Below are 27943 nucleotides of genomic sequence, written 5' to 3'. Positions count from 1 at the left end.
TCCAACACACAACCTTTTCCGGTCATGCATTATCTACCACACACAGCTCACTAATTATCTCCTCAACCTCCTTCCATGACGACCCACCATCGGACACAGCTAGCTGAGCCTGTGCTGCTATCTCTGTCACTCTCAGTGCCATCGCCGTTCCCGCCTCCCCAAACATCAGCTCCTTGACCGCCCTCGTGATCTCCTCGCTCTTAACAAAACCTCCAATCGCTCCATCGCTGACATGTACCCTAACACCGATCCGCACCTCATCGACGACAAACTTTGCGTTGATAGGCTGTTCAAACTCGCACGGCCACGCTACCAAAGGGGCACCAGCGGCGACACTCTCCAGCAGGGACGAAGCTAGGAAAAAAATTTAGGAGAGGCTAAACAACAGCAATTAGCAAGAAAAGAGGTTCAACAAATCTTAGCTCCTCCTACCTGTATATCCACAGCTGAAATTTCAGACGACGGCTCTACGGGGCTTTGCTTGCTCACGAGCGGTAGGAGTGGGGGGGGGGGGGGCTGGAGCCCCCCTAGCCCCACCGTTGGCTCCGTGCCTGCTCTCCAGCACTGAGTTCCACTACGTAAAAAATGATTTTTAGCAACGGGTCGAATTTTTTGTAGGAACGGCTGGTGATGGAGCCGCCCCTACAGTTCCGTGCTCGGGTGCCCAGACACCAGCCGCCCCTACAAATAGAACAGCAAGGGCGGTTGGTGATACGAGCTGCCCCTACAAATAGGTCTGATTTGTAGGGGCGGCTCACTCACCAGCCGCCCCCAGCGTTTCTATTTGTAGGGGCGGCTGGTGATTGAGCCGCCCCTACAAATGGCCCCCGTATAAATAGCTCCGATTTGTAGGGGCGGCTCAATCATCAGCCGCCCCTACAAATAGCCCCCGTATAAATAGCTCCGATTTGTAGGGGCGGCTCAATCACTAGCCGCCCCTACAAATGACCCACATATAAAACAGCTGCAGCACCTTCTTCCTCCTCGGGTCACTCACTCTAACCCGTGAAAGAAAGGTGGAGAGGTCTTGGGCACCTCCCAAAAATTATTTTACTAGGAAGAATGTTTTGGTCTCAAATCCTTTGATGGAGAGGTTGTAGAAGGTAAGAAAATGTTATTCCACACTTTTTTGTAGTTTTAACGGTTGGTTAGTGAGTAATTAAAGTTTTGTGTTTCTCTCTCTTCTATGGTGCTTGAGCTACTTATGAAGCAAATTAGACCCAAGTTTCAAATGTACTATGGTAAATTAGGGAGGGGAACAAGATCATACCCTTATTTGGTCCATGTTTCTTGATTTTAGTGAATAATTAGTTAGTTTTATGCATGTTTCATGTGCATGTAGATCTAGATCTAGGGTTTGGTTGTTTTATTAATTTCGTTTTTGTAAATTTGGACTAAGGTTTGTATGAAAGATATTGGGTAAAGTATAATTGTTGCTAATTGTTGTCTTTAAAATTGTTTATTGTAATCAATAAATATGTATTTTAATTAATTATAGATAAATGGGCCATTAATTAATTTTCCTCTACCATGGTGTGTTTGTATGCTTCATGTAATTATATTAGATTTATATTCATATATCTGAAGTATATACAATTATTCTCAAGTAATTATTAATTTGATTCATTTTTATATATATGAAAAAGTAGTCATTTAATGTTTGTTTTGTTGTTGTTGTAAAAGATGGAGTACAGGAACTCTTGGATGTATGGTTCGTTAAGGTTCAAAGTAGGTTTCCGTGAAGAGGTGGATAAATTTATTGAAGCCGCAAAGAAACATGCAACGGCATTGAAAGAGAATAAGGATACAATTATTTGTTCCTGTAAAGATTGCAAGAACCGTATGGCATGGACAGATGTGACTATCATCATATCACATTTGATTATACGAGGATTTGTTGAGGACTACATAGTGTGGATTCATCATGGTGAAACGGTTATTGTTAACGACGAGGATGAGGAGGAATACGACGACGAAACTATAGAATCCCTATCCCAATATTCAGTAGAGCTTGATGCACGAATGGATTTCGAGTTTGGCAATGAACAAGGTGGTGATGCTGGTGGTTGGGATGGTAACGACGAAGGTGGTGCTAATAATGATGGTGGAGCACGTGTCGGGGATGAAGATGATTTGGAGGATATGATTCGAGCCCTTAGACCAGAGATTTTACTAAATAGCCCGAAAGGTCTAGAAAATTTGGAAAGGGTGACAAAAGCATCGAAGGAGACTGTGTATGGTGTTGAAAAGGGTTGTCCGACACATTGGACATTGCTATGTTTTGTGCTTGAGCTGCTCATCCTGAAGGCTAAGTACGGCTGGTCAAACTGTAGTTTCAATGATCTATTGCATCTCCTGTCATGGGTGCTGCCACAACCAAACTCAGTTTCCGCCAACACATACCAAGCGAAGAAGGTCATAAGTCCATTGACAATGGGGGTTGAAAAAATCCATGCATGCCCCAACCACTGTATACTATTTCATGGCGAAACGTTCAAGTCACTGGATAAATGTCCCCGGTGTGGGGCCAGCCGGTACAAGAATAATGACCTCTACGGTGGGGACGAAGCCTCCACGGGAAAAAAGAGGAATAAGAAGGGTACAAAAAAGGTGGTACAAGAATCTTAGCTCCTAGAGGACACTCCATTAGGCAACGATGCAAAGCAGAGAAGAATTCCTACCTTGGTAATGTGGTACCTACCAGTGACCGACCGCTTGAGACGTATCTTCCTAAACCCTAAAGAAGACGCACTCATGACATGGTGGGATGATGAGCGCAAGGTGGATGATGATAAGATTGCACACCCGGCTAATTGTAGTCGGTGGCAAAGGTTTGATGAGAAGCACAAAGAATTCAGCGATGACCCAAGGAATATACGGTTTGGCTTGAGCACCGATGGAATGAATCCCTTCAATGAGAGGATGAGCGACCACAACACATTGCCAGTGATCTTGACCATGTACAACATCCCAACATGGTTGTGTTAGAAGAGAAAGTACCTTCTCCTCACTATTCTTATTTCTGGCCCTAAACAACCAGGCATTGATATAGACGTGTTCCTCAAGCCTTTGATGCAAGAAATGGAGAGGCTATGGAGGCATGGGGAGTAGATGTACGATGCATTTTGAAAGGAGGACTTCATATGTAGAGCAATAATATTTGTTACTACCAATGATTACCCCGTGCTATTTGCTTTGTCTGGATAGATCAAAGGAAAGATGGGATGCTTGGTTTGCTTCGATGGTACTACTTGGGTGTACCTGGATGCATCCAAGAAGATAGTTTACCTAAGGAACCAACGCTTCTTAAAGACAAGTCATAAGTACCGTAGCAAATTGTTCTTTACATTTTATGATAACGCTCCGGAGATTGAACCCTCTTCGGAGAGACGTCATAACAGAGAACACGTGTACAGAATGGTGAAAAACATGCGCGTTGTCTATGGAAAGAAGAATCAAGATGGGACGAATAGAGATAGAAGCACACCTCCTATCAAAGACGTACCTTTCAAGAAACAATCGATCTTCTTTCAGTATTTGCCTTATTGGCTAGACTTGGAGGTCCCTCATGCCATTGATGATATGCACGTGTAGAAGAATGTCTTTGAGAGTCTCATTGCTACCTTGATGGACACAGGCAAGTCAAAGGATGGTCTAAAAGCATAGATAGACATGGTGCAGCTAAACGTGATGCCACAGCTTCACCCGGTACCTGAGGCTAATAAAAAATACACTCTGCCCGCGGCGTGCTTCAACCTAACACAAGATGAGAAGAGAGCTATATGCACTTTCCTAAGGGGGATCAAAGTCCCGACTGGGTTTTCAGCAAATGTGAAGAAGCTAGTGTCGATGAAGGACTTGTCAATAACACACTGCAAGGCTCACGATTGCCATGTGATGCTGACAGTGTTTCTACCTATTGCAATCAGGGCTATAAAGCCAGAGTTCTTGAAAATGGCCATCACCCGCATGTGCTACTTCTTTTCGAAGATCTCATAGAAGACGATTGACAAGCAAGAGCTGAGTGACCTACATGAATTTATGGTGAAGACACAAAATCAACTGGAGATGTGTTTACCTCCTGCTTTTTTTATATAATGCCACATCTCATGATTCACATGGTTCATCAGATACAGGCGATGGGCCCTTGCTACTTGCATGAAATGTGGTCCTACGAGCGGTTCATGTTGGTTCTAAGTCGATACGTGCATAATTGAGCATACCCAGAGGGCTCCATGATAGAGGGTTACAGTATTGAAGAAGTCGTTGAGTGTTGTCAAGAGTACCTAAAAGTACATAAAGGGATTGGTAAACCCGATTCTCATCACAAGGGTAGGCTGGCTGGGAAGGGCACCAGTGGTAGAAAAGTGTTCATCAACCATGATTACAAAGAGGTGAGTCGGGTGTATTACAGTGTCTTGCAGAGTACACAACTGATGCAACCGTACATTGATGAACACTTGGCTATCATTATGGCGGAGAGAAATAACTGTTCGGATGATTGGGTCATAAAACAACACAAGCAATGATTAACTTCATGGTTGAAGGACCAAAACATACCGCCTGAAGAAACCATAGACTCTATCACCATCAGTAGGTTAGCGGAGGGGCTATCGAGACAAGTGACATCTTAGAATGCTTATGACATCAATGGGTATACGTACTATACCCACGCAAATGATAGTAAATATATGAACTAAAACAGCGGCGTTCGAATACAGGCTCTCGATGGATTGGGGCAAAAGATCCAATACTTTGGTATCATTCAAGAGATATGGGAACTTGACTATGGAAATGATATAACGGTGGCCCTATTTCGATGCCGTTGGATCAAACAACACTAACTGAACGAGATCAGATTAAGAGTCCTGGACCTTGAGAATCTAGGCTACCAAGATGACCCTTGGGTGCTCGCTTCACGTGTTGCACAAGTTTTCTATATGTCTGACCCACAAAGTAACCTCTCCCCGAAGAAGACAAAGCACGTAGTTGCCTCCGGGAAATAGCACATTATTGGAGTTGATGGCGTGGACGATGTTGAAGCTTACAATAACTACGATGAGATGCTGCTATTCACAGACTTTCCTAAGAAGATCAGTGTTGTGGAAAAGAACCTCTCCAAAGACATATTGCCATGGGAACAAAAAGGTGTCAAGGGGAAAGTCGTTATAGCGGGCTAGCTAGTTGTTGAATGTGGAGTGTTTATGTAAATGTGTGTTTGTAAGACTTCATTTATGGATGCGTGTGAGACTATATATTTATGTACGTGTGTAAGACTACATATTTTTGTATGTGTGTGAGACTACATTTATGCATGTGTGTGAGACTACCCTTTACAACATCCAGATGACTCTATTTGAACATCCACTCTATTACTACTAAAACATCCAGATGACTCTATTTGAACATCCACTCTATTACTACTAATACCAAAGTTGTATAACTCATCAAGATCTACAACTTTTATTTTGGTCATTTCTTCATCTGACAAAGTGATAATAAACATTGTTCACAAATCAACATGTTTCTCGTATAGTTCAGGAAATTATGAGTCATATGTGAATTTATGAACAATGTTTACTAATACTTTGTCACATGAAGAAGTGACCAAAATAAAAGTTATAGATAGTGATGAGTTCAATAACTTTTATGTTCACAACTTTTATGGTTGAAATCATTTAAGGTTTTAAAATCTTGTTTGAAGTTACCAATTATTAAAATTCAAAATTTCAACTGTACAAATTTGGTCAAATGAAAATATGATCAAAATAAAAGTTGTACATATTGATGAGTTCTACAACTTTGGTATTCATGAGTTTTTCATTTGAAATCATTTACTCTTTCAAAATATTGTTTCAAGTTGAAATTGTTTGAATTTCAAAATTTGAATCGTTCAAACAAAGTCACATGACAAGATGACCAAAATAAAAGTTGTACATATTGATGAGTTATACAACTTTTATGTTTACAATATTTTCATTTTATTTCATTTAATGTCATAAAATTGTAGTCGAAGTTTTAAAATTCAAATTTTTAATTTTTGTTTTTTTTTGTTTTCTATATTGTTTTGAGTACAATTGTTTATATATATATTTCTTCATATATAGAATAATACAAAATGTTATATTTGTGCATATACACAATTGTTTTTATATTACTTTTATTTTGGTCACAATTGTTTTATATATACATAATTGTTTTTATAATACAGAATTAACAATTTAAAAAAATAAAAATATATTTCTAGGGGCGGTTGGATCAGGAACTGCCCCTACAAATGTATTTGTAGAGGCGGCTGGATCTGGAACCGCCCCTATAAATGCATTTGTAGGGGCGGCTGGATCAGGAACCGCCCCTACAAATTATCCCGTCTATAAAACCAAGGGCGCACGGGTGTTGTCTACATTTGGGCGCTCTCTTCTCCTCCGATGTCGGCCTGCGCCCCTTCCCAGCCGACGCCGTCATGTGCCCCTTCCCCGTACCCGCACGCCCTATCTCCACGCCACCTCCTTGCACCCGTGCCCCCTCGCCCCCTCCCACGCATCCGCCCTAGGGTTTCCAGAGGAGCGGCGACGTCGTCGGCGAGCGAGGAGCCTTTAGCCTCCAACGGTCCCGCACTCGGTCCCCAGCGCCCGCCTCTGCCCCCACTGCAGGGTCGAGATGGCGGACTAGAGGGGGGGTGAATAGTCCTTTCTAAAATTAATTGCGTCAGCTAACCAAAACAAGTGCGGAATTAAGACTATCGGTCTAGCCAGGACTACACCCCTCTATCTATGTTCTCTAGCACCTTCCAAAGATACTAATTAAGCAATAAAGGTGCCGGGCTAACTAGAGCTCACTTAACCAATTCTAGGAGCAAGGTCACACAAACCTATGCCACTAGTATTTCAAGCAATGAGGGAGCTCCTACACATGCTAGTAAGCAAAAGTACAAAGCCAACTAAGCTCACTAGCAATGCTCAATAACAAGGCAACTAATGCTAAATTAGAGAGCGCAAATACTTAGCTACACAAACTAAGAAAAGTGACTAACAAGGTTACACAAACCAAATTAGCCACGCAAGGGAGCTACTTCTATGCTACACAAGCAAGAAGGTAACTAGTGAGCTACACAAGCCAACTAATTACAAGAGCAACTACACAAGCACAATGTATATAAAAGTAATCACAAGCTTGTGTAAGGGGATTGCAAACCAACAGGAAGAACTAGGTTGACACGATGATTTTCTCCCGAGGTTCACGTGCTTGCCAACACGCCACGTCCCCATTGTGTCGACCGCTCACTTGGTGATTCGGCGGCTAATTGGCATCATCCGCCAAGCCCGCACGTCGGGCACCGCAAGAACCTACCCCGAAGTGAGGGTAGCTCAATGACACGCTCAACTAGAGTTGCTCTTCGTGGCTCCCGTGGGGCGAGCACAATGCCCCTCACAAAGCACTTCTCCAGAGCACCGCACAAGCTTCTTGCGGGCTTCAACGGAGACCACCACCAAGCTGTCTAGGAGGTGGCAACCTCCAAGAGTAACAAGCACCACCAGCTTGCAACTCGATCACCTAGTGCCACTCGATGCAATCTCACAATGCAATGCACTAGAATCACACTTACTCGCAATCGATTCGCACTCTTGCAAGCACAAGTGAGTTAGAGGGCATCCAAGCACGCCTACACAAGCCACATAGGCATGAGGGTGCTAAGCAACCAGCCCAAGGCCGGCCACACACTCCTTTTATAGTCCCAAGGGCTAAACTAGCCGTTACCCCTTCACTGGGCAAAGCTCGTACTGACCGGATGCACAGGTCATAACGATCGGACGCTGAAACCCAGCGTCCGATCACTTACAGAGAGGTTCCAGCGACGTTTTTCAGCGACCGGACGCGTCCGGTCATCACTGATCGGACTCTCCCAGCGTCCGGTCGCTTCTGGACATGCTAAAAACACTAACCGGACGCTGGGACCGGATGCGCAGGTGCTGACCGGACGCTGAAACCTAGCGTCCGGTCGTTTTTCGCGCCAGCGTCCGGTCAGAGACCTTTCAGCGCTAAAACGGCTATAACTCTTAGCTCCAAACTCCGATTTCGATGATCTTGGACATTTTGGAAAGCTTACTCAAAGGGCTACACATCCCACATGAATACTTGATCCAAATCACAATGGATCAAAGTAGTATTCCAATACAAGGACCATCCTATAGTTCAGAGTTCACCGAAAAACCATTTTCTCTTCTCTAAGTTGATTTACAACAACTCTAACTTCTTCTTTGCAAATGTGCCAACACCACCAAGTGTGCACCACCATGTGTATGTGTGTTAGCATTTTCACAATCATTTTCCAAAGAATTAGCCACTCAACTTGCCACGCCACTCAATCCTAGTGACAATGCAAAGTTTGATCACTCGAGTGGCACTGGATGACCGATATGCAAACAAGTTTGCCCCTCTTGATAGTACGACCATCTATCCTAAACCCGGTCATCAAATTCTCTACACACCTATGACCGGTGAAATAAAATGCCCTAGGTTATACCTTTGCCTTGCACATTCCATTCCATCTCCTCCAATGTCGATGCAACATATGCACCAACATGATCAACAATGATATGATCCACTTCATATCATCATGTGATCATATTGGTTCATCGATCTTGACTTTACTTGCTTTTCACCGTTGCCTTCGTTCATCGGCGTCAAGTCTTGCTCAAGCTTTACCGCCATGCGGTCCATCGCTCCAAAGCCTTCGACTTGCCCTTCACGCTTGCATCACTTGTCTTGATCTTCTCCACCTTGATCACATGACTCAATGTCATGTCTCATGTGCAATAAGCTCCTTCATCATCACATGTGTGAGCTTTGCAACATCTCCAAACTATTTTCACCTTCACGGCATATGTTGCTCACACACATGTACTTGTGGACTAATCACCTGTGTATCTCACATAAACACAATTAGTCCACCTAGGATTGTCACTCAATTACCAAAACTACACAAGGACCTTTCAGTCTCCCCTTTTTTTTGGTAATTGATGACAACTCTACAAAGATATGGAAATTAAGCTCTTTTGGATTCATGTTGCTTGCCCAAGCAATTTTACCATGTGTAAATAATTTTGGACAAGTACCACAAACCCAAAATGGTAGTATTAGCTCCCTCTACATATGTGCTAGAGTATTTGATTTGAAGCTCGCACATATGCATAGATTAAAATTGTGGGAGAGTAATTACTACTAAATGATGCTAAGGTGTATAGAATAAACCTTTGAAGCGTGTACCAATTGGAGTTTCACCTTTAAGTTCATCCTTGGCACCATGGTTAGCTAGATATCACTTGGAAATAAAAGCACTAGATACCTTGTGAGATTAACATTAAAAGCAAGGTACTAGCATTACTTGAAAAGCATACCAAGTGTCTAGCTATCATCCTATGCATGCTAGTTATCAAATCATCATTCAAGTTCTACAACTAGCATACACCACACAAGCATGCATATTGAATTTGAAAGCTTATGCAATGCAAGCAAGCACATGAATATACACATATCAAATGCAATCAATCAAAGTTCATGAGCTTGCTCCCCCTACTTGTGTGCTTCTCTTGTCCAAGAATTTTGATCCATCTCTTTTCTTTAATGTTGCTCCCTCTTTGTCCATGTCCGTGTCCAACCTCTACTTCTTTGAGCTTTTATATCTTATCTCTCCTCCTTGTATAATCTCAATCTCAAAGCTTTCATATCTTTGTACAATCTCTCCCCTTTGTCATCAATTCCCATAAAAGGTGAGCTTCTCATTGATGCAAAGGTATACGTTTGGGGTAGATGGTTGAGGCTTGAATCTTGCATTTTTTATGGACATCACTTGATTGTTGGAATGACACCACTTGTAGATACCACTTGTAACTTGTACCACTTGTATCTTGTGTAGGGCTTTTTAAGATACCACACATAAGATTTTTGATCTTGAGATCAATTTGTGGGACACCTCCTCCTATGTGATAGCATGGGTCATTCATTTGATACACTTGAGCTCTTGTAGGTGAAGGATGCATTCTTCATTTGATGATCACTTAAAGTTGAGGATCACTTGTGGAACCATCGTCTTGCATGATTGATACCATGTGTAGATATGATATCACTTGAAAGAATTTTCTAGTATGGAACCACTTGTTGGATTTATCAATAAAAACCATTTCTTGAATATTTTCTATCTTCATGAGTACCACTTATAGGATATTACTTGTGAGTTGATCTAGACATCACTTATGAATTCTTGATGAAATACTTGAGTCTAGATACCATTTGAAACAAATAAACTAGATATCTATTTGCATTGTTGTCTTATGCTTGTACTCTTATCACTACCATGAGCTTCTATGGTTAACTTGAACTAAATTGATTTGCCTAAGCTTACAAGTCCGGTTTGAACCAATGAAAAGCTTCTTCACACCTCTTGCAAGGGTTATCTTGCCAATGTTGTACTTGTCACTTGTTAGCAATCCAAATTAAGTTAAGTAATTGGGTTCACTAGCTCATGAACAAATTCATATACTAACCACTAGATCAAGTAATAATTCAAGCAATAGTGGTAGGTTATGAATTTAAACATTTCATTTGTTATGCATGATCCTATGGAGCATGTACTATATGCATTAACCGCATACTAGTAAGAGATAAAATGATCATGCACATTACAATGATACCTTTGCTATGTTGGAGTAGAGGATAGTCACATAGATTCTAATTCATTACTCCAATAGCAATGTGAAGTCCAATTATACGCTTGGTGAAGACCAATAGATACCATGTTGAATTCCATTCTTCACCCATATGAAATGAATACCACTTATGATCAAGTGCACTTTCTTGTTGTGGTTGGCTTGCTTCATCTTTTAATCAATGCTTGCATGAGAGCATCAACGTGAGAATATCACTTGAAATATTATGACTAGCTCTCTTTTGGGTGTTGCTTGCTTTTCTTGATCAACCCTTTTGATTGCTTCAACTAAGCATCTCAAATGTTCCTCGGATCACCACTTCTATGTTAGCATTCCAAGTACCACACTTGGTTCACCTACACATAGGCGGCAAGCTCCTACACTAGGGAGAAGTGACCTCTCTCCAAAAACCATCCTTGATACTCACTTGAAATGACTTGATTTATTGATTCAAGTGATGGACTTAACTTGATGAGTAACCTTGATTTCTTCTTTAAGTCCTTTTCTTTCTACCAAATGATCTCCATTCATATCTAGAACTTAAATTTCATCTTCAACTTGAGTTTGATCTTGATCTTCATCTTGAGTACTAAAGGTGTGCAAAGTACACTCCACAATCAAATGGCCTTGTACTCTTTTCTTGTCATGCTTCTAGATCATCTCAAAACCAAACTTAGGTGCCTCAATTACTTATCAACATGTTTCCAACTTGAGGACCTTTCAATCAAAGTGACTCTAGATCAACCCAACATTTGTTATTTTTCTGGCAGATTCTATACCCTTCAAAGAAATAAGCATATCTCCCAAAGTATAAGTCTAAATACCACTAAATTTGGTGGAGATGTGCTTCACTTAGTTATCTAGCAGATATAAAAATTTGAGCTTCATTTGAATTCTAGAGTGCTACCAGATCTCAATTCCTTCACCACTGCTACATGCTGAAAACTGCTGCACTATAGCTGACAAGAACCACTCCAAAACCGAAGCATTTCTTATCCAATACTCATAAAAATTGTACAGCATCTTATACCATAAGTCTAGAGCATGTACACCAATTTTTATGCCAATCCAATAAGTGTTGATTACTCAAACATGGCTAAGATCACAGCTAGCTCAGATTCTCAATTATAGGACGTATTTCAACAATTGAGCTATACTTCATCAAATATGAATCAAACTTGAAACTAACTTGTTTGAATACTTCCATAAGACATATATCCATTCAAACCACTTACTAAAAGTCATCTCATGAATTTATCCAACACAAATCAATCCAAACTTGACTACTAATCAATTATCCATTCAATCATCTCATAGCAAGCAACATTACATATTTATCTAATTCAATCAACTCACATACACCCAAATGAAATGATCAACAAGATATATACCTTGGTTAGCTCATGATCATCCAACTAGCAAGCTTCAACTCAATTATTTGCAAGTCATCAAATATATCTAATGAATCACCAACAACTTAAATGTGACACTTGTATGTTGATAGCACTTGGACTTCACTTAATTTTTACTTAGCATTGGGGTTTGGATGTGCACTAGGCTTCATATCTTGACTCAACATATGATGATCAATATAAAATCAATTGAATAAAGTCTCCAATACCGATGGTACCTACAAACAATCATCCACTTTTTGATGGTACCCAAACAACTTTGGGTCCTCTCAAGTTAGGAGCAACATACTTAGGCATAGCCTTAGTATGAATAGCGGGATGTTTTGCAATTGCAACCAATGAGGTACCATTGCCATCCTTCCTAAGCATAGAATCATCATCAATTGAAATAGGCTTAGGAGTGTTACCTAGGGGACATGAATGTGCTATGTGTCCCCTTTCCCGGCATGAGTAGCACTTTCTCTTTGCTTGAGCCTTTTCTTCCTTGCTTATGTTGTGCTTCTCATTGCCTTGCTTCTCCTTGTTTGCTTGAGCCTTCTTCTCAAGCTTGTTTGGACAACCTGAAGCTAGGTGGCTCAATATGTCCCAACTATAGCATCTCATGTGAGCAATCTTCTCCATTTTCTCTTCTTTGTTCTTGCTCATTTGCTTTGCATCTTGATTCATCCTTGGACGCAATGCTCTTTCTCTTGCTTTTCCACCCCTTCTAGTTTTCTTCTTCTTTATCATCAAATCACCATCTTCATGGTTGATCTTGATTTGCTCTTGGGGTGTCTTCTCTTGCTCAACATGTGGCTTTGGTTGAGGCTCTTCTAGTTGCTTCACCAATTGCTTGGTTGGGCACATTGAGGTAAGGTGACTCCAAGTGCAGCACTTGAAGCACTTCACATGCTTGAGCCTCTCTTCTTCTTTTATCTTTTTGAGCTTCTCAATGTTAGGGCAACCATTTGTAAGGTGTCCCACTTCATGACACCGATAGCACATGGTATGAGAGAGCTTTCTTTGTTGTAGCTTCTTCATCTTTCTTTCTCTCTTTTTTTGCCCTTTGTCATCTTCTTCTTGAAGCCAAGGCCACACTTGTCACCATAGTTTCTTTGAGTCTTCAACATGTGCTCAAAGATGACTTTTGAGTTGTAGCACCTCTCTAACTTGTTGCTCATTTTCTTCACTTCATTTTTGAGCTCATTGTTCTCCTTCAAAAAGTTAGTCTCATAAGACATAGAAGTAGGACAAGCATCTATTTGTGAAGAACATGGCATTTCTAATAAATCATCACAAGAGGTGGATACATGCTTCTTGCCTACATCACAAGGGTTAGCAACAATATGTGATTGATCAATTGACCCATGTGATGAGCTCTCACTAGTTTTAGTATTTCCATTAGAAATCTCCATAGTGAGAAAAGCATGGTCTTGTACCAAGTTATCATGAGCAACACTAAGTTCCTCATGAGCCAATTTTATCTCCTCATGTGAACAAGTAGTAACATAAAGTAGATGCTTTTGTTGTTCACATGTGTTCTTTAGAAAAGAGTTTTCATTTTTCAATTTCTCGGTTTTAGCCATCTCTTTTTCTAAAACTTTGATCATGCAACCATATCTATCTAGAAGCTCCTCATATGAATCAAGATCAATCACATTTGCATTAGATACCTTATTGTCACCTTGTGACATGAAGCAATGTGATGTAGTTGGAGAGCTTGAAGAAACATCACTCTCATACCCCGAGCATGATCCATCATTGTCACCATCAAGTGTGCATGGAGTAGAATCATCATTGGCATCACTTGTGGCATCATCATCAATCTTGTCAAGTGATCTTGTGATATGATCATTATCATCATCACTTGACCATGAGGTGGAGCAATCTTTCTCAATCGCCACATTGTGATCATGCTCGACACACTCATGCACCTCCTTCTTGGGCTCATCATCATCATCGGAGACCGTCCCATACTTTTCATTGAGATAACTCCAAATCTCATGGGCGGTCTTCATGTCAATGATCTCTCCAAAGATGTTATCATGCAAGGATCTATACATGATGTTAGTAGCTTGGATGTCGAGATCTAGGCATTTCTCTTGTGCTTGAGTTAGATTATCTTCATCCAATACATGAGAAAAGCCTACATCTACCATCCACCACATTTGAGGGCAAATAAACTTAAAATTGCATATCATCAATTTTTCCATCGTGTAAAGTGTGTGCCATAAAAAATGTGTGGACAGTCAACATCTAGCCCATAAGCCGCCATCCTCTCAGGTCAGTGAAGACCACAAATGAGAGACCGGGCTCTGATACCACTTGTAGGGTCGAGATGGCGGACTAGAGGGGGGTGAATAGTCTTTTCTAAAATTAATTGCGTTGGCTAACCGAAACAAGTGTGGAATTAAGACTATCGGTCTAGCCAAGACTACACCCCTCTATCTATGTTCTCTAGCACCTTTCAAAGATACTAATTAAGCAACAAAGGTGTCGGGCTAACTAGAGCTCACCTAACCAATTATAGGAGCAAGGTCACACAAACCTATGCCACTAGTATTTCAAGCAATGAGGGAGCTCCTACATATGCTAGTAAGCAAAAGCACAAAGCCAACTAAGCTCACTAGCAATGCTCAATAACAAGGCAACCAATGCCAAATTAGAGAGCACAAATACTTAGCTACACAAACTAAGCAAAGTGACTAACAAGGTTACACAAACCAAATTAGCCACACAAGGGAGCTACTTCTATGCTACACAAGTAAGAAGGTAACTAGTGAGCTACACAAGCCAACTAATTACAAGAGCAACTACACAAGCACAATGTTTATAAAAGTAATCATAAGCTTGTGTAAGGGGATTGCAAACCAACGGGAAGAACTAGGTTGACACAATGATTTTCTCCTAAGGTTCACGTGCTTGCCAACACGCCACGTCCCCGTTGTGTCGACCACTCACTTGGTGGTTCGGTGGCTAATTGGCATCACCCACCAAGCCCGCACGTCGGGTACCGCAAGAACCTACCCCAAAGTGAGGGTAGCTCAATGACACGCTCAACTAGAGTTGCTCTTCGCGGCTCCTGCGGGGCGAGCACAATGCCCCTCATAAAGCTCTTCTCCGGAGCACCGCACAAGCTTCTTGCGGGCTTTGATGGAGACCACCATCAAGCTATCTAGGAGGTGGCAACCTCTAAGGGTAAGAAGCACCACCGGCTTGCAACTCGATCACCTAGTGCCACTCGATGCAATCTCACAATGCAACGCACTAGAATCACACTCACTCGTAATCGATTCGCACTCTTGCAAGCACAAGTGAGTTAGAGGGCATCCAAGCACTCCTACACAAGCCACATAGGTGTGAGGGTGCTAAGCAACCAGCCCAAGGCCGGCCACACACTCCTTTTATAGCCCCAAGGGCTAAACTAGCCGTTACCCCTTTACTGGGCAAAGCGCGTACTGATCGGACGCGCAGGTCATAACGACCAGACGCTGAAACCCAGCGTCCGGTCACTTACAGAGAGGTTCCAGTGATGTTTTTCAGTGACCGGATAATGGAGACGGGGATCCCGATCTTCCGTCAGGTGATGGTAACTATCGTTGTGGCGGAGAATGACACACCGATCCAGCTTCAGATCAAAAGATCGAACCCTACAATCTTAGCACCACAGCTCCTCTGGTTATCAACCAAGTCACGAACTAGATTGACCTTGCTAAGAAGGCTAATCCCTGCCTACGCAATGAAGAACACAAGCAAGAACAAGAAAGAAAGCAACCAAATTGCAGATGAATGATTAATCTCACGAGTTGGGGTCTCACAAACTGATGAACGGTGAAATTGTTCTTGACAGAATAATCTAAGCAAAACCCAAAACCTAAAGTAGGTGGTGGCTACTGATTATATAGCCTAAGGGACGTCCAAGGATCCCTCTTCATGTCCTAAAGGTATCACAACACGTTACAAGGCCCAACGGCCCAAAAGACGACGATGCAGCGCCGTGATAGATTCTGAATGTCAATTTGTTTTGAAGATTCCCATTGATTCTGATGGAATTTTGATGTGGGACCATATCCATTGGTTTTCTTATAAAATTATCTTTCCATCCATATGTGGATTATCAAAAACGGAGTTTGTATGCGATCTGGACGTCCGTTTTACTACACGCTGGTTCTGGAGCCCGAGATGGACTCGAACTCAAGTTGGACTGGGCCTCCGGCTTGGCTTGGACGTCCTTGCTGGCCTCCTAAGGTGGTGGCCAAGGAGGAGGACATCCAAGGGCTTTCTTGGTGGGTTCTCCAAGTCTTTGGGGTGTGCTCCCACTTGGGCCAGGGTTCCAAGGATGAATAACAAGCCCATAATGACAGTGTAGCTCCCAGCAGAAACAGCAACAAAATATCTTGATGGTTTGGAGGCCTTGCTGATATGATATTGAGATGAGACCAGATCTATTTGAAATGTTATCAAACAAGCTTTCCATCAAGTGCTCATTGACCTCGATCGCACTCCAGATGGCTGAGTTATGGCCTTCCCAATAAAGCACTGTCGAGCTGCCGATGAACCGAAAATTCAACTTTGATGAACTTGCACGTTGAGATATATTTGTACCTACATTCAAATAACGACATGTACATGTGGAACCAAGTGAATTGTACCAAAAATCACTATGCAAATGTAGGAACGATCTCACCTTATAAACAATGGTCGTATCCGATGGTGTCATGTCCTCATCACCGGACGCGTCCGGTCATCACTGACCGGACTCTCCCAGCGTCCGGTTGCTTCTAGACACGCTAAAAACACTGACCGGACACTGAGACCGGATGCGCAGGTGCTGACCGGATGCTGGAACCCAGCGTCCGGTCATTTTTTGTGCCAGCGTCCGATCACAGACCTTTCAGCGCTAAAACGGCTATAACTCTTAGCTCCGAACTCCGATTTCGATGATCCTGGACATTTTGGAAAGCTTACTCAAAGGGCTACACATCCCACATGAATACTTGATCCAAATCACAATGGATCAAAGCAGTATTCCAATCCAAAGACCATCCTATAGTTCGGAGTACACCGAAAAACCTTTTTCTCTTCTCTAAGTTGATTTACAACAACTCTAACTTCTTCTCCTTTGCAAATGTGCTAACACCACCAAGTGTGCACCACCATGTGTATGTGTGTTAGCATTTTCACAATCATTTTCCAAAGAATTAGCCACTCAACTTGCCACGCCACTCAAACCTAGCGACGATGCAAAGTTTGATCACTCGAGTGGCACTAGATGACCGATATGCAAACAAGTTTGCCCCTCTTGATAGTACGGCCATGTATCCTAAACTCAGTCATCAACTTCTCTACACACCTATGACCGATGAAATGAAATGCCCTAGGTTATACCTTTGCCTTGCGCATTCCATTCCATCTCCTCCAATGTCGATGCAACACATGCACCAACATGATCAACAATGATATGATCCACTTCATATCATCATGTGATCATTTTGGTTCATCGATCTTGACTTCACTTGCTTTTCACCGTTGCCTTCGTTCATCGGCGTCAAGTCTTGCTCAAGCTTCACCGCCACGCGGTCCATCGCTCTAAAGCCTCCGACTTGCCCTTCACGCTTGCAACCGGTCCATCAAGCCAAGTCTTGCCTTGATATTCTTCACCTTGATCACATGACTCAATGTCATGTCTCATGTGCAATAAGCTCCTTCATCATCACATGTGTGAGCTATGTAACATCTCAAAACCATTTTCACCTTCACGGCATATGTTGCTCACACACATGTACTTGTGGACTAATCACCTGTGTATCTCACATAAACATAATTAGTCCACCTAGGATTGTCACTCAATTACCAAAACCACACAAGGACCTTTCACCCGTGCGCCAACGACGCAGGCTCCCGACGCCCCGCTCCCGACGCCCCACGCCCGGCCCCCGGCGTCCCGCCCCCGCACGCCGACGACGCATCGGTGGTTGACGGCCGTCTTCAACCTGTGCGCATCGCCGGCACCTCGTCTCTAGCCTCCACTAGTCCCCGCCACATCTTGATCTGCTGGAGGAGCTGAGCCCACCAGTGATGAACTCCCCGCCCAGATCACATCTGCCCAATCTGACGTGCGACTCCCGCCAGGTGCTCATTTTCCTCACCCTTTCTCTCCCTCTTCTCTATTGCGTGCATACAAGAATGCCTCCAGTAGGATGAATGGTTAGTGAGCAAAACTGAGTTGACTTGAATCAGTTGAGCAAAAAAAAGTAGACACTGCATATATGATTTAAGATGTAAATTGAAAATTGAGTTGACTTGAATCAGTTGAGGTTCAGATAAATGATTTATAGTCAGCACTATGCCCATCAAAAGAGGAAAAAAAAGAATAATTGTTTATTAACCTTTGAAGAATGCATGGCAATTACTGTATACATACTGCTACCTTGTGTATATACATACTGCTACCTTGTGTATATACACTACGCGCAAGTACTATACTATACACCAGTATACATACTCCAATTTAGTACTTTGGTATATATATTACCACTCTGTCTATCTCATTCTCATCCATATAATATTGTAGATACAAAATCATTAATATTTATCAAGTATTTAGTAATATATATACTTGACCCCACTTTTTGCTTTGCTTTCTTCTTTAATCGGATATGATGTTCAAAGAAGAAGAAAGCAGAGATGCTGCTATAGCCTTCTCCTCCTCCAGTCCTCAGTCCTCCTAGGCAAGGCAGCTCTACCTCCTCTGATTGAGCACCACCAAGGAATTCAAAGGAAAGAGGGAACAAAAGGATGATGCCAAAGAGCAGCGAGAAGCAAGAAGAAGGCATCAGCATCATCCACCTCTATCTCTTTCTCTTTCGGCAAATTAAAGCCACACACCGTGCATGCATGCATGAGCCTGAGCCCTCTCCAGGCCCTTTCTTTTTCCCTCTCTCTTTTTGTTAATATATGTATATATGCACTTGCTGCTAAAATGCTATGCCTGTGGGCTTGTGATCGCCAGCCTTTTAAGTTTAAAGGGCATATGCATACACATATGGAGAGCTAGCATGACCTTTCCCCCCTGTTCACAACCATTGTTGTTCCAACTCCAACCGGGTTCATATATAAGTATATAGTAGGCTGCTCAAAGTTCAAAGTACCCACTATAGTTTTGATCAGATCAGTAGTTGTGAGATGCACGGAGGCCCATATTCAAAATTTTCATCACAACCAACTGATCTAGCTCAGCTTTGATCTCTTGAACTTGGTTTATATATGAACCACAAGGAAAGTTTTTTCCTACTTCCTCCATAAAAACTACAAAGTCCAGCTCCACAATTTTGACTAGATAATTCAGTTCCTGAACCACAATTCAGTGTCTCCTAGTTTAGTGAGTGGATGCAGTTGCAAGATGTTCAAACTAGACTGAACAACACAGTCGCCAAACTCAAATGAAAGGCGGTCAAAATTAGGGGGCAGATAGTGTAGGCTCAGCAGGCCTGCCTGTGCCTAGTAGATATCACCTTTTGCTTTGTGTCATCTCCTTCCATTCTCTTGGGGGAAGAGAAGACATCCTGGAACAAAGGAAAGCACAAAGTGTGGCCACAGACTATTTCCTTGTTCTTTTCTGATATAATCAATCATACTTCTTCATACACTATATGTGGTATAATATAGTACATCTAAAGAAGCTTTCTTTCAGCTCCAACCTCCTAGCCTTCTATATATGATGAAATAATATTTGATTAGTTTCTACTATTACTATATTTCTCTTCTCTCTTCTCCCTTCTACTCACCTCTCTTATCTATTCTCCTCACCTCTCTTACTACTCCTACTCCTCCTCCTCTTACTACTCCTCTTACTACTCCTACTACTCCTCTTACTACTTGCTACTCCTAAGTGGCTGCTGCTCTTACTCTACTACTACCACTCTACTGCTATACTTACTCTACTCTACTACTTTCTACTTACTACTACTACTTGCTACTTCTAGCTACTAACTATTGGCTGCTGTCGCTTTTTTTGCCAAATCTCCTAGGACTCGCCCAGGACTTGTTGTCCTGTCTTTTGCCATCAGCTGCTGCACTATGTTTGTTAAGTAGTTGTTGCTTTTTTTGCCGAATCTCCCCCCTCCTCTCCTCTCATTTGTTTTGCCGATGATGAAATTGTCCAAGTCCATACATTATATGGAATATGAGCTAATGATCAAGAACTTGTGAGGAACTTAGCATCATTAGAAGTCACCCCTACATTACCTTCTCCTCTCTTCTCTGTTATGATGCCTTGATGCTCCAAGTTCAAGATCAGATGATGATTGATATGTTTCTGAGGCCTCTACTACTGCTACTTCTCGTTTTTTGACATATTGTTGTTTTATAGGACTACTTTGTTTTATAGACCTTTTTTATTTCTTATACCTTCTTACGTACCTAAAGCACACTTTCTTGCATGTATTAGAACAAAGCACGAAATAATGTCACGGACACCAGACAGTGCAGTTCGATGCCCCGAGCATGATGAGCAACCAACCCTTGAGGAGCAAGCACTAGAGGACCAGCTTACTCAGAAATAGTTCGATAACGAGGTAGAAAATGATCTAGAAGTGATGCTTACTCAGGAGTAGTGTGACAAGGAGGAAGGCCCCAAAGGAGAGGCTGCTGAAGGCGAAGAAGAAGAGAATGATGATGATGATGACTCAGAAGAGGGATACGAAAGTCCCGAGGATCCTTTCCCATGTGAAGCCAGAAGGAGGCCAACGGAGGAAGATTTGGACAAGGATTTTGACCCGAACGAGGAGGTAGGGAAAAAGCCTTAGCTTGTAAATTTTGCTAATGCTTTGGCTATGTTACCTCTGCTAACACTTTGACCTATCGTATATATAGGTCCCTCCTGAAACTCAAAAAAGACGACATCGACATCCGTGACATCTCGCTGGACAAGACGAAGTAGAGGAAAGGAGAGTAGAGGCAACAGCCACAGAGACGGATCACGATGCCTCTGCTCCACAACCTCAAGACATAACCTCGACTACCAAGCCTAAGAGGAAACGAGGGGATAGAAAAGGAAATCTATATCCAGATAAGGCATGCTATGTGATAACGGAGGTTGGGCCAGCAGGGGAGATCCTTGAGCCAAAAGAATTAAGAGAACGATTCTATAATGCGATCGGGGCCCTAGTAAGAGATAAATTGAACCCAGCAATCCCTAACTAGAAAGAGGTACCAGAGAATAAAAAGAATGGACTATGGGATAGGCAGCTGAAGCTCAATTTTAGATTTTCGGAGGGTAAGCATGAATTGGTAAAAAAATGCTATTAGGATGATGGGAGAGTCATTCCGACATTGTGGGTCAGAGCTCAACATGAAGTATATCCAAAAGGGGTTAACTCCCTTCAACGAGTTTGGCAAAATAACTCCTACTCAATGGGAGGAGCTCGTGGCTCAGAAGACTTCACCAGAGGCATTGGAGCTCAGTGTCCATAACACCAAGCTGGCGAAGAGGAACAAACACCACCATCATCTAGGCCCCAGTGGCTACTATGCCAAGGAAGAACAGTTTAGGAAGACGGATGAAGAGGCCGCAGCTGCTGGGAATATCGATGTGACGAATTTGAAGGTACGCTCAAGAAACTAGATATATGCGAGGAGTACAGAATCATCCGGTAATAATCTTAAGTTTGATAAGCCGGAGACCCAAGAGGCGGTATTAAGGATACTAAAATATGCTGAAGACAAGGAGAATGGCTCATTCAATCCTTCCAGAGAGAGGGATGAGCTTAGCCTTGGCTTGGGAAACAAGGAGCACATAGGCCGCACCAGGGGGCTAGGGAAAAGGATGACCTAGAAGCAAGGATTCGAAGAGGACAGGCACATGTACAAGAAACATGGCCGAGACCGGGAGGCTAGTCTTGAGCTCCAAGTGAAGGCTCTAGTTGCAAAGGCGCTGAAGGAGCAAGGACTATCTACGGAGCCACATATATTAGTGACACCGCTAGGAGAACTGGCATTAGTTGGCAGCCCTCTGAAAGTTCCTAGCAGCCAAGGTTCCACTGTAGCCACAACCCCAGTCGATAGCATACAGGAACCAACTCGTTGCACCTTGGTGTTTCTCAGCGGCTGGCAGAACACTGTGATGGAGGTGGCAACAGGTGTGGCACATCCTCCCGGTGGCTTACACCACAATAATAAGATATCATCGGACTACACTAGGGTCGAGGTGCATACAGTGAAGCCCGAGTTCATGCAGTGGAGGATAGACTACGCAACTCTCGAGGGGCTGGTGTTACTCGGAGACATTATGGGGTAGTTCATCCTCTGGCACAAATGGGACATTATATTGACTGCTTCTTCGCCGGCTCCCCCTCTCCCAAATTTGGAGCGAGTTGTTGAGGTCGGGGAGATATTTTCACCATCTCATGACCCCCACATTCCTGAGATGCCACATTCTTCCCCGCCTCCTAGCGAGCATGTGCCTAATGAGATGCCACAACCTTCTCTAGCTCATACCGAGCAAGTGCATCATGAGATACCACAGTCTTCTCAACAAGCACAGTCGATACATGAACAACGAGTGCCTCCTGAAGAAGCTGCAGCACAAGAAGATGAGGACGTGCATGAATGGGAACTTCGAAAGAAGCATCCAATCACCATAAGGCCAGTTTATGTTCTGATCAAAGACGTCTCATCGGTGTCTAAGTGGTATTCCCATGACCAGTTCAAGCATGAGAACCAAGTTAAAAAAGTCCCATCACGAGGTTCTGAGGAGGCCATCACTAGCAAACTCTACCAAATTGCAAATCAATATCTAAATGTTGATGCCATCAAATGGTCAAAGGATTGCCCGAAAACATATGAAAGAGGCAAGCCCTTCCTACCAAACTGAGACATCCAGCCTACCACTTGGAATGAGAAGGTTCCATGATTGGTACTTGTGTGTTCTCCCAACGAGCATATATATCATACAAGCATGCTTCCCCACCGGTACATTTGGAAGCCCAGCCGGGAAAATTGTCTTTGACTTCAATGACATGCAAACATGCTTTCACCTGGGAGAAATGGAGATGAATCTAATTCGCACATGGTGCCTGTAAGTCCTTGTCCTCCCGATATGATATGAATGTAATCTTTGAATTTTATTGTAACTAACCCATGCCGTGATTTGTAGAATACAAGTGCACATTGTCAAACAAATGCCAAGTGTGAAAGCTGGGTATATAGACCCTCAAGCTATAGCCCAAACAAATTTTAATTACCCTAAACGGTGGACACTGGATGCCAAAGAGCTAGCTGCTGCAAAGACTCTTCGGGAGAAAGAGCACATCCGTATGGCGAAACTAAGGGAAGAGTCCCTTAAGGTTGCGGCATACATTGCACTGGCTTTCAAAAATCTCCAGCAACACTCTACTATATGGCTACCATACAACTTCGAGTAAGTTCAACTCTATACTTAAAGCTTTGTTTGATATATTTTATTCGATGCAAAAGAGCTTATCTAGTTCTATGATTAAATCCATGCAGCAACCACTGGATTTGTATAGCCATCGATGTCGGGAGGAGCATGGCATGGGTCTTTGATTCATTAGATAAGGACACAGTGACATACAAAGACTTCATATCGATTCTCAAGACATATACATATCGACAATCCTCATTAGCTTACATGTTTGTATACATACTTGTAACGTTCACTTTTGGATACTAACAAGTTGTATTTGCTAAAATAATTCGAATAGGGCATTTAGGTTCTATGTCACTAATCACCATGGAAGGCATGATCCAGCAAGGAAGGAAAAGCTGGCTATAAAAACACTATGTGCGGTAAGTGTAACTTACTTCTTCAGTACTCCGTTACATGGCTGTCAAAAGCATTACTTAACATTTTCATATGCAACACACACAGTGCCCCAAGCAGAAGCCTGGGAGTGTACATTGCGGATATTATATATGTTCTATGATGAGTAACACCGGTGCCTATAGGAGACACCCCTTAAGGGTAAGTTTGAACCTCTTCACCCGTAGTATAAAAACTTCGTACATGGTATGAAATACTAAACCGAAACTTGTTCTCTTGTAGTGGAGAGAAGAGAAAGGATTGAAAAGAGACCCATACAAGGATGACCAACTCTTAGAGCTCATCGGCGATCTTTGCAACTTCATATTGGACCAGATTGTACACGCCAGAGGCGCCTACCATGACCGAGAGTCTGAGTTAGGCACAAATCTTTAGTACCAACACCTTCGTGAGACTGAAAGGCTAGCTCTAGGACGTTGATAACAATGTGTATGGAATTTGTATATTTAATGATGGATTGTATATATTCTTGTGAATTGGACTTGTAATTGTAGTTTATAGAATACTCTTGTGCTTGTAGTCACGGTCGCGGGGCGTTCGGCAACGCGAACACGGTTCAGAACGTTGGTCGCAGGGCGTTCGGCAACGCAAACGCGGTTTGGAATGTTGGTCGTGGGGCGTTCAGCAACGCGAACGCGGTTCGGAACGTTGGTCGCGGGGCATTCGGCAACGCGATTTTGAATTGTAAATTTGATTTTTTTGCGGGAAAACGTACTGTAGGGGCGGTTCTAGATTGAACCGCTCCTATAAATACCTGTTTGTAGGGGCGGCTGGTACTACAGCCGCCCCTACAAATCAATTTGTAGGGGCGGCTCCTACAAATCGATTTGTAGGGGCGGCCTAAAAACCGCCCCTACAAATGCATGATTTTTAGAGACCCTTGCGTAGGGGTGGCTGGGCAAACCACCCCTACAAATGGTTATGAGCCGCCCCTAAAAATCAATTTTGTAGTAGTGTTCCACCCACAGTGGCTTAGAAATCCTCGAACGCATGGGTGCCGGAGGATCTGCCGCTGATCCACCCATTCTCTCACCACCTTGCCTCGTCCAACAACACGCTCCTCGTACCCCGAGCCAAGATCGGCATTGTCAGGCTGCACTGCCCATAGGAAGTTCACGCCGGCCCGGTCTAGCCCGCCGGCCACCTCTTTCAGCTGCGCTTGTGAGATGGCTACCAGTGTCCCCAGTGAGATGTACAGTACAGGCTTTCCGGCGGCCTCCATGCCGTCCAGCCACTACATCCAGGACGGTTTGGCGTGGAGTTGTTCACTACCGGCGCCGGAGAAGGAGGAGGAGGAAGATTGCCGGGCAAGCCATAGCGGGCCAATAGCCTAGACCTTAGGCCTGATGTGCTGGTTCCAATGCTCTATGTAGCGGCCCTCCAGGTCATGGAAGGTGTTGATGATGAGGCCGCGGCTCGCCGCGACGGCCGCGGTCATCTTAGCTTCTAGGTCTATCATCGTGAGCGGTGGCGGCACGAGGTCATGGAGGGAGAACTGGAGGTGAGGGAACTCCGACACCGTATAGTACGTGGTGGCAGTGGTAGTGGTTGTGTCATTGAACTGCGGCGAGGCAGGGGCTCCCGGCTTGTCCCACGCGCACGCCTCCCGAACGACGTGCGTGAACGCGGACGTGACGAGGAACGACACGCTCGGGACGCCGAGCGCAGTGGCCAATGCGTGCGCCCAGTACAGGAACCCATCGGCGACGAGGAGGCTCGCGGGCGGGCGCAGCGCCGCGAGCGCCTTCTCGGACCGCGGCCGCAGCGCCGACGTGGCCTCCGCGAATGCGGCAAAGGAGGATGCCGACGCGACGCCCTCGACGGCCTCCCCGACCGCAGGCGCGTGCCCGCCCGCCGGGTACGCGAGCTCAAGGACGGCCACATCGTCGCCGGCGCCTACCCCGCCTCGCCTCAGCGCGGCGCGGACAAAGGCGGCGTTGCCCGCGGTTGTGACGAAGGTGACGGCGGTGAGCCCCCGCCCGTGCAGGAGGCAGGCGAGGTCCAACAGCGGCATCGTGTGGCCTTTCGCCATGAGCGGGAAGATGGCGATGTGAGGCCCATGGTGGGCTTGGCAAGACACAGGAGATGTAGCCTTGGTCCGTCGTTGTTGCTTCTCTTGGCCTGCTTGTTGGGCTTAGGCTGGGTTGGGTGGCTTTGTGAGCGTCCCCGAGCTTGCTACTCCTAGACAGCAACAGATCATTCGCCTTGCAATATATTCGTCCCTCGAGTGATTATTACTCCACGAGGTTCACAAGTGCACAGCAGTAGTAATTAATTACAGTAAATCTATCCGTCCCTCGAGTGATTTTCGTTCTCGCCGCGCTCCATTCTCCACGGACGCGATGAGCGCACAAGCGGTCATAGAGCTCAGGGTGGGCGTTCGGTTCTCGGTTTGGTTTTGATTCGGTTCCCCCGGTTATTGATGAAATTCGGTTCCTAGAAAACAGGAACCGATCGGTTCCAAAAATTTTTAGGAACCAAGCATTTCGGTTCGGTTCCGGTTCTAACCGAACTAACCGAAATTTTTCAGAAAACCTCAAGACAATAATAAATATACTTGTTCTAAGGCAAATTTATGCAACACTATATTCATTTTTAATAATAATAATATATAAGAAAACAATAGCAATATAGTAACACAAGTTCAAATATAAAACACTACACATAAACCAAACATAATCCTACAAAATACAAGTAAATAAAGTATAATTCATGTAATTCGGTTCTTTCGTTAATTCGGTTAACCGAGAGTAGGAAACGAATTTTCTTCAGTTATTTCGGTTCCTCAATATCAGGAACCGAATAAGGAACCAAAATTTTCGGTTCCAATTCTTTCGGTTCGGTTCTCGATTCTCGGTTAAATTTGCTCAGGGCAACATAGAGCCCACTAACAACACCCAACCCCCCCCCCCCCCCGAGTACCTGATTTCCACCGTCGTTAGGTTGCGATCAGATCAGCACTCCTACCTAGCTAGTAGGTACTAGTGCTGGTACATGTCTGATCAGTACTCCTAACCAGGTATACTCCCTCCGTCCTAAAAAAGAATTGCTACGAGAATCATGCTGATCAAACTTTTTTTTTAATTTTGATTAGGTTTATAGATAATGCATGCAACATTTATATTTTCAAATAAGTTTATTATGAAAATATACTCAACAATCTATCTAATAGTACTAATTATGTAATATAAATATTAATATTTTATTAAATATATTTAGTTAAAGTTAAAAGTTGTTGACTTTTTAGAAAGAGAGAACTACTCTTCTTTTAGGGATAAAGGGTAGTGTTGTTTATGTAGCAAGGTTGCGTGCTGACCCATCACATCACCTCGCGCACCTACGCATTTAGGTTCAATTATTGGATCATATTTTATTGTTTTTGTTGGGTATAAGTTCTGTGTTCACTTGGTGTAAATTGATTATTCGTAAATGGAAATAGTCAGAATTACTCGAACAGTTATCTAAATTTTTTCGCTTTTTCTGATTTTCTATATGTTTTATTTGGTTACCTTTTGAAATTATTCAATTTAGCTTTGGTAGAAATAATCTGGCTAATTTTTTTGTTTTATTTGTTTAATTTTTTTTGTATTATATGGTTATTTTTTGTTCATTTAATCAGTACATAATGGTCATGGCAATCGAGTGTTGGTGGGATTAGAAACACTCGATTCTCTTTTTTTTTTATCGCAATCGTGTGTCCGGCTGGCCTTCAACACTCGAGTGTCAGCCCCCTCAGAAATACCCGACGGCACCCTAGACACTCCCCTCGTCCTCTCCATAACTAATCCTTTATAATCTATTCCTGATTATCGGCATTTGATCACCTAACCTGAAGAAAATTGTATGCGACGGTGCCGCAATTGAGTCTGGCGTGCGGCACCCTCCAATCACTGTTCGTCCCCTGCATCCGAGATAGCTGTGCCTGCACGCCAGACGGAAACAGTCCACCTGGCCAGTAGGGCAGTAGGTGCCGCACGCCATGCTTTTTCCCACCTAACATGATG

General features: G+C 43.4%; 1 pseudogene; it reads right to left on the bottom strand.

The window, feature by feature from the left end:
* Positions 1–20: 20 nt before the first annotated feature.
* LOC136544065 (UDP-glycosyltransferase 90A1-like) lies at positions 21–27920 on the bottom strand (annotated as a pseudogene).
* Positions 27921–27943: the final 23 nt, after the last annotated feature.

The sequence above is a fragment of the Miscanthus floridulus genome, chromosome 3 (assembly GCF_019320115.1).
Source record: "Miscanthus floridulus cultivar M001 chromosome 3, ASM1932011v1, whole genome shotgun sequence".
NCBI lineage: Eukaryota > Viridiplantae > Streptophyta > Magnoliopsida > Poales > Poaceae > Miscanthus > Miscanthus floridulus.
This window is presented reverse-complemented; position numbering and strand designations above follow the sequence as displayed.